The 6,836-nt window shown below is 50.7% G+C and overlaps 1 pseudogene across 1 annotated transcript; it reads right to left on the reverse strand.

The window, feature by feature from the left end:
* Positions 1–6,403, reverse strand: LOC101707989 (recQ-mediated genome instability protein 2-like; annotated as a pseudogene). The gene is made up of 2 exons (XR_015450489.1): positions 5,274–6,403; positions 1–946 (listed from the first exon to the last, which is right to left on the reverse strand). The product of XR_015450489.1 is annotated as a recQ-mediated genome instability protein 2-like (transcript).
* Between the last annotated feature and the right edge of the window lie 433 nt (positions 6,404–6,836).

A 6,836-nucleotide genomic window follows, 5' to 3' on the forward strand; every position in this document is an offset into this window, starting at 1 on the left:
TGTTTTTAAAGATAAAGTTTATTTTTAAAAAATACAGCACATAGTTCGATCCCTGGTACCAATAAAATAAAATAAAAAAATAAATAAAAATAAAAAATACAGCACATAAAATTTTATTAGTGGTACAGTATCAATAATTCAGGCAAAACTCTACTGCAATGTTGGAATACAGTATGACTTCCTTGGTATTTATACTCTAACGATAAATCCAGCATGTGTAATAAAGAAATAGGGAACAGAAATCCAACATTCAATACAATCATAACACAATTCATTCCATACAAAAAGATGTAAGAACTCTAAACCAGGAGATTGCTTCCTTGCTGTGTCTTGACAGTTATGAAACAGAAGTTTAGGTAAAGTAATGAAAGTTGTTCTCATTCTCGGTTTTTTAATTTCAAAGAGAAATTCTGACAACATCTAAAACTGCCCCCTGCCCTGTGAAGGAAGCTAGCTAACCGAAATGGATCCTCAATATCTGGGTGGGATCTGAAGCACAAAGAGAGCTGAATGTGCCCGGCATGGTGGTGTACGTTTGTAATCCCAGCATCTGCTTTTCATTAGCAAACACAGTCAAAGCAAGAGACAGTGGAGGCCGAGTTAACTGCAGCCTCCTAACCCTTAAAAATCCCTGCATCCAGACCCCTGCGTCAACCAAAGCAGTTCTCTCTGTGGCTCTTTTGAGAAATACACAATGTCAATAAAATATACATGAGAGATGTCCATGAACCCACACAGTCAGAACTGAGATCATTACGGGGGGGAAGGTTGTTTGTAATGCCAGTTCCAGTGTCACCTAAGGAATGTTCCTGTGTAAATCCTCCACTTCCAGTTCCCACATGCTTTCGTGGACGGGATTATCGGAAAGATCTGTCATCTTCACAGCTTGAAGGCACGGCTCGGGGCTACAAGGCCTGCACCACTCCCATCACCATCACATACTTTCCTAGGAAAAGGAGGAAAGCCTGTGGTAATGTGCATGTGAACAAGAGGATTGGGGACCACCCTCCGCCCTCGCCACCCAGTAAAGTCAGAGAAAGAAATCGGAGACAGCTACAGTGGAATTCCAGGGCTAGAGGTGTAGCTCAGTGACAGAGCACTTGTCTGACTCAGGCGAGGCCCTGGGTTCCATCCCTAGTACCACAAGGAAGCAATTAATTAAATTAAAATTTGGATAGTAGATACCAAAACAAAGGCAGTGACAGAATATACACATGTATGAATGAATTCAATATTTAACCTGGAAAATGACATCTGCATCTTCTTCGATTTCTGGTTTTAATATGTTAAACAGAACTGTGAAATACAATGTTATCATGCCCAAGGAATGGAGACCACATCCGGGGAAGTTATAATCAGGCAGACCACCCCGAGCAGGGCAGAAACTCCAAGCTTTTCTCTAGTTCTGCTCTTTGCTCAATGCCATAGAGTATCTGACTAGTTTCTGTGAACAGAACAGGTTCTTTTTCTGCCGAGCCACTCCTAGCCAGCTGAAAAGCAAATCCAATTTTCCCTCAGTGTCGCCAAAACGGTCGGGCAGGCATCAGCACACACTACCATACACTGCTACACTGTTCCAATCTCCCAGGACCACTCCCTGCCACTTCCAACTGTATCCGAGCAGCCCTGCATCTGAGCACACACAAGCAAATCAAGGAGAGGTCAGGCTGCCAAAAGGGTGACAGAATGACGCATTAACCACGATTCTCTTCCCACTCCCTTGGGGAAGTGACTCTCCTTGAAAGCAAAACTTGGCCAGACTCAAATCACACAAAATGCAATTGTGTAAAAAAATTCCCCAAACACAGCAAGAGGGACAGGCAGGCTGCCAGCCCCTCTGCATGCCCTGCTCCCATCGTCAGGGCTGAGTGAGCTCAGGCTTTGGCCGAGGGAAGCCAGGCAAGCTGCCCGTGACCCTCAGGTATCCACCCCAGGCAGGATGCACTTAGGGCTTTCTAAGACCACCTCCAGATTTCGCTCTAGTTCCTCTGTGACAGGGGATACAGTAGTTCTAAAACTACACTTGCCATATTCTGTCGATAGCCATAAAGTGCTAGTAGAGAGGATACCCTCAGCAACCGAAGGACTGCAAGGCTGAGGCAGGAGGACAGCAGGTTGGACCCCAGCCTGACCAACTTAGTGATTTAGCAAGACCCGTCTCAAAGTAAAAAACAAGGAAAGGGCTGAGGATGTAGCTCAGTGTGAAGGCCCAGGGTTCAATCCCCGGTACCACACACATACACACAGAGACCCGGGAAAGGTGAACAGGAGACCTGCTAGGAGACACACAGCCAGATGGAGGCAAGAGCCTCATACACTGTGACTAATCCCACTCATTCCCCAGCACCCTCCTGCCGTGAAGCAGCTCTCCAGGCTGCCTCCCCTCCCAAAGCCTCCATCCTCTTGCCTTGGCCATGCCAGTGGCACCAGTGGTCTCCCTCTCCAGCTCTTCTGCTCCCCACCTGCCCAGTGTAATCCTTGTTCCTGGGGCAGCTCCTGCCTCAGAACTTTGCCACCCAGTGCAGCCGAGGGGGACAGTGTTCCTCGGCTCAGCCTACAGACCGGGCAGCTGGAGGGCAGGGAAACTTCTCACCAGATTGCATCTTCAGCACTCAACCTTTCCAAAGAGAAGCTGCTAGGGGCTCCAGAGACTGAGCAGCGCCAACAGTGTGAGCATCAAGGCCACCCTGCAGCAGGGAGGGCCCTTCACCAACAGCCACAGGGCTCCATCAGGGTGGGACCCCCCACACCCCTTTCACTGCTGACCCCGTAGCACCCCACTATCCCCTGCCTCCAGAATTCCAAGGAACCTTGCTGTTCTGTGGAACTGAACGGTCCCCCGTCACTGAACACAGACACAAGATGACAGACTGCCCAGCTCTAACACTGGAAGTTCTGCATCCCAGGGCGCTCTCAGTCCCATGCAATCCAGGAGACTCGGTCCCCACAGATTATGCCAACTGGAACTTCAGGGGTGCCTTCCCCAGGAAGCCATCCCCGGACTACTGAGCCTGGACCGCCGTCCCTCCTCTGTGCCACTTTCTGCCCCCAAGTAAACTCCAGACAGACCAAAAGAGGTGGACGAGAACAAAAGCAACCCCATGCTCTGCAGCCAGAGTCCTTCTGAGGAGCCTGAGAGATCAGCAGTGGCTAAGTCCCCGTGTACTTTTGTGGTGCGGGACTGTCCTAAGCACTTCACATACACGGAAACTGCCACTCTCCTGACTATGAGGCAATGACATGAGCACCCTCTGAAAAAGAAAAAAAGGAGAGTCGTCCTCCACTGTGTCCTGGGCTCACCTCTACAACAGTCTTTGCATCACAGTGACCTGTTTACTTCCCTGGCTCCATGCCTGAAGGAATGACTTAGTTTTATAAAACCATGAATTAGCAAGAGATATGACATGGCCGCTACCTGCGGGTATGTGGGCCCATTTGCCTAAAACACGGAGGTATCTACTGGGCACCAGGCTTACACCAGAGCTGGGGAATGACTCGGGTGACTGCCCAAGCCCATCTTCAAGGAACTCCCTGGGGGCTGAGACACCAAGCAGCATGAATGAAGTTTGAGGGCAAAGCTAAGGCCAACTTTTTCTCTGAAGGACCAGACAGTAAGTATTCTAAGCTTGTGGGCCGTAGGGACCCTGCTGTCACTACTCAACTCTGTACTTACAATGGGACAGCAACCCTGTATATTATGAATGTGTTTGAATAAAACTTCACTTATGGGAGCTAACATTTGAATTTTACAGAGCTTGCACAAGTCATAATTTTTTTCAGCCATTTAAAGATGTGAAAAGCATTTTTAGTTTGCAGGCTGTGTGAAAAGAGACCCAGGCTTGTCATCTGCTAATCGTGTGCTGGAATGCGACCAGAGCCCAGGGCAAGGGTGGCACAGGGAGGGAGCTGGAGCCTGCAGTGAAGTCACAGGTGACTGGAGCTTTGGCATAAGCAATGTCAAGGCCGTCATTTACCATGGAGTGTCCACACAATAGGCAGGAATTGCTGCTCTTTCTCACAGAGGGAATCCACACTCAAAGGTTAAAAGTGTACCAGACAGCTCAGCAGGGAAGGTGTGGGGCCAGGAGTTCAAATTAATTCTGAGTCCAAAGCCATCCCGGAAAGACCACTGACCTATCCTGCCTCTACTTGGGTGACTCTGAATAGAAAGGCCCCTTGGGGATAAAGTGACCTTGGCCTGAGTTCACAAGGAAGGGAACCACGGAGGAGACCTATAGATTCTTTAAAAAAAAAAAAAAAAAAGACTCAGCACTCCTCCTATCCATGCTAATGAATGATGGACTGTGACAAATACATTTTTTTAACTTTTTTTTTTTTTGGTACCAGGGATCGAACTCGGGTCCTTGAGCTTGCGCAGCAGGCAGCAAAACCACTGAACTAAATCCCAGGCCCAACCTACAGATTCTTTAGACTTCCTAAGCTTAACCCGCACATCCTCTAGCAGCCTCCCTGGACCATGCTGTACCTCCACAAGGATGAGAGATCTTCCCAGTGTGTCTTCCTAGCTGGCCTTACCTCTCTGGGTGTTGGCTGCAGCCCAGGTGCCTCACACAGGCCTACTGCACAAGTGACGCTGGCAATCAGCGAATGAGTGAGATGAGATCCTGATGCCCAGTGCTGTCACTGGTTCTTGGAGGTCTATGAGTCAGGCACGGGGCCAGATGCTGAGTTGCTGCTGTGAGAACCACACAGCCAAGACCGTGACTGGAGCTGACTGGAAACACACCCTCTCAGCCTCCCCTCCACTTTAGACACAGAAACCCTGGGCTTTTCCATGTCCCCCAGGTGAGCCTGATGTGCTTAGGTCTCATTCAGGACCAGCTGTGTGCAGGAGAGGCATGAGTGAATTAGGACAGTGTCTCAAAGGACAGGGACAGGAGGGTCCCCCTTTCTCGGGGGTCCCAGCAGCTTCCCCCAAGGAAGGTGTGCTTTAGTTGGGATATTAAAGATGTATAGGCGTCTCCTAGGGCAGTATTTCCCAAAACTTAATGAGAAAAAATGAAAACCGTGGGGAGGGAGCTTGTGACAAACACAGAAGGCCTGGGATCAGGACTAGGGGGCCTGCCGAGTCCCAGGAATCCGTGTCTCTCTTTAGGGGCTGCGGGTGACGCCCACACCCATCGCGTGGGGCCACCTGTGTTTGTGGGGAGGCCGAAGGTGACAGGCAGGCCCCGTTCCTGAGCGCGACTCACCCTTAGCCCCCTGGCCGGATCCGAGCCCGCCTTCGCGAGCGGGATGAGGCCGGGTGTTACCTGGGACCAGACAAAGCCGCCCTCGCGGCACCCGCTCCAGGCCGCACACAAGAGAAGGCCCCGCTCGGGTCCCGCAGCCGTGCCTCGCAGCGGCCCACCTCCACCATGGTGCCCTGCATCCACACGGCCGCCAGCTCCAGGGGCGCGCGGCCCGTCGCCTCCCGCGACAGCCGCCATGCGCCTGGGGCGCCCTCCACGTCGCGTTGCAGCTGCTCCGCCAGCACCTTCAGCGGCGGCGACTGCGGCAGCCCCACAGCCGCTGAGCCGCCGCTGGTGAACGAGTCAGTAGCAGAAGCCATTCGGCGCGGCGCCGTTTTCCCGCCAACTTTGATAGGCAGTGAGGCTTGGACTGCGGTCACCAATCAAAAACGTGCTGGCGCAGCTGACCAATGGCCTGCGTCGGGAGACGGGACTGCGGAGGTGAACCGCCATCTTTTTATCTCTAGGAGTGCGCATGCCTCACGCCCACCCTGCAAGCAGGGCTTGTGCCCAGTGACTCTGCTGGGCAGAATGGCAGGGAGACAGCGGCCTCCGCAGGTGACCCAGTTCAGGAACCCTGGAGCCCGAGCCTTGGAGAGGAAGCGGGAGCAATCACTTCCCTTCTGTAGACCTCCCCAAGACTCAACCTGTCTGGTCACGAGAAAACATCAGACAAGCCCCAAGGGAGGGACAGAAAAGGTAGCGGCCAGTACTCCTGAGCCCTCAGGGTTATCAGAGACAAGGGAAGGAGTTTGCACCGGGACACCGGACGCTTGGGGTTACAGCCCAACAGGACTTCATCCTGCTGCTGAAGTTGTTGGGGCTGGGAGAAGCCCGGGAAGCGCAGGATCTGGGAACAGAGAAAAGGCACTGGGAATACAGGAAATCTGAACACAGTGTACACAGCAATGACACATCAGTATTGGCTGGTTACTTGTGACAAATGTTAACACAGCGGCAGGGAAATTGGGTACGGAGCCCTGAACTGGGTCCTGGAACAAAAAATGGCATCGTGAAAAAATTGGTGAAACCCAAATAAAGCCCAGGGTTTGGCGAACAGCAATGTCCTGATGCTAATCTCTTAGTTGTGACAAATGTGCCATGTGAAGTCAGATGTCAGCCATGGGGAAAGCGGCGAGAAGCATAGAGGAATTCCTGGACTAACCTCTTCTTCCCCCCAGAAGAAAAGTTTATTAAGGAAAAAATAAGCCTGTTGTGGTGGCACACGGCTGTAAATCCCAGCACCAGGAGGCTGAGCCAGGTGGATTGCTGTGAGTTCAAGGCCACCCTGGGCTGCACAGTGAGACTCTAAATAAATAAATAAAAATGAATAAATAAAATTAACTAAATAAATGGAGAAAGAAAGAAAACAATAAAAAATACCTTCACAGATGGAACCATGGCATATACCAGGTAGCAAATCTTGGGCTAAATTCTACGTCTTTTCACTAAAGAAAAAGTTTATTAAAGAAAAAATATATATGAAATTTCAGAACTCTGGAAGGCTGAGGCAGGAGGTTCATAAGTTCTAGCCCAGCCAGGGCAACTCAGCAAATTAGTGACACCCTATCTCAAAATAAAAAA

Source organism: Heterocephalus glaber, unplaced genomic scaffold, assembly GCF_053883595.1.
Source record: "Heterocephalus glaber isolate CG9 unplaced genomic scaffold, H.glaber_assembly_v1.0 deba00000943, whole genome shotgun sequence".
NCBI lineage: Eukaryota > Metazoa > Chordata > Mammalia > Rodentia > Bathyergidae > Heterocephalus > Heterocephalus glaber.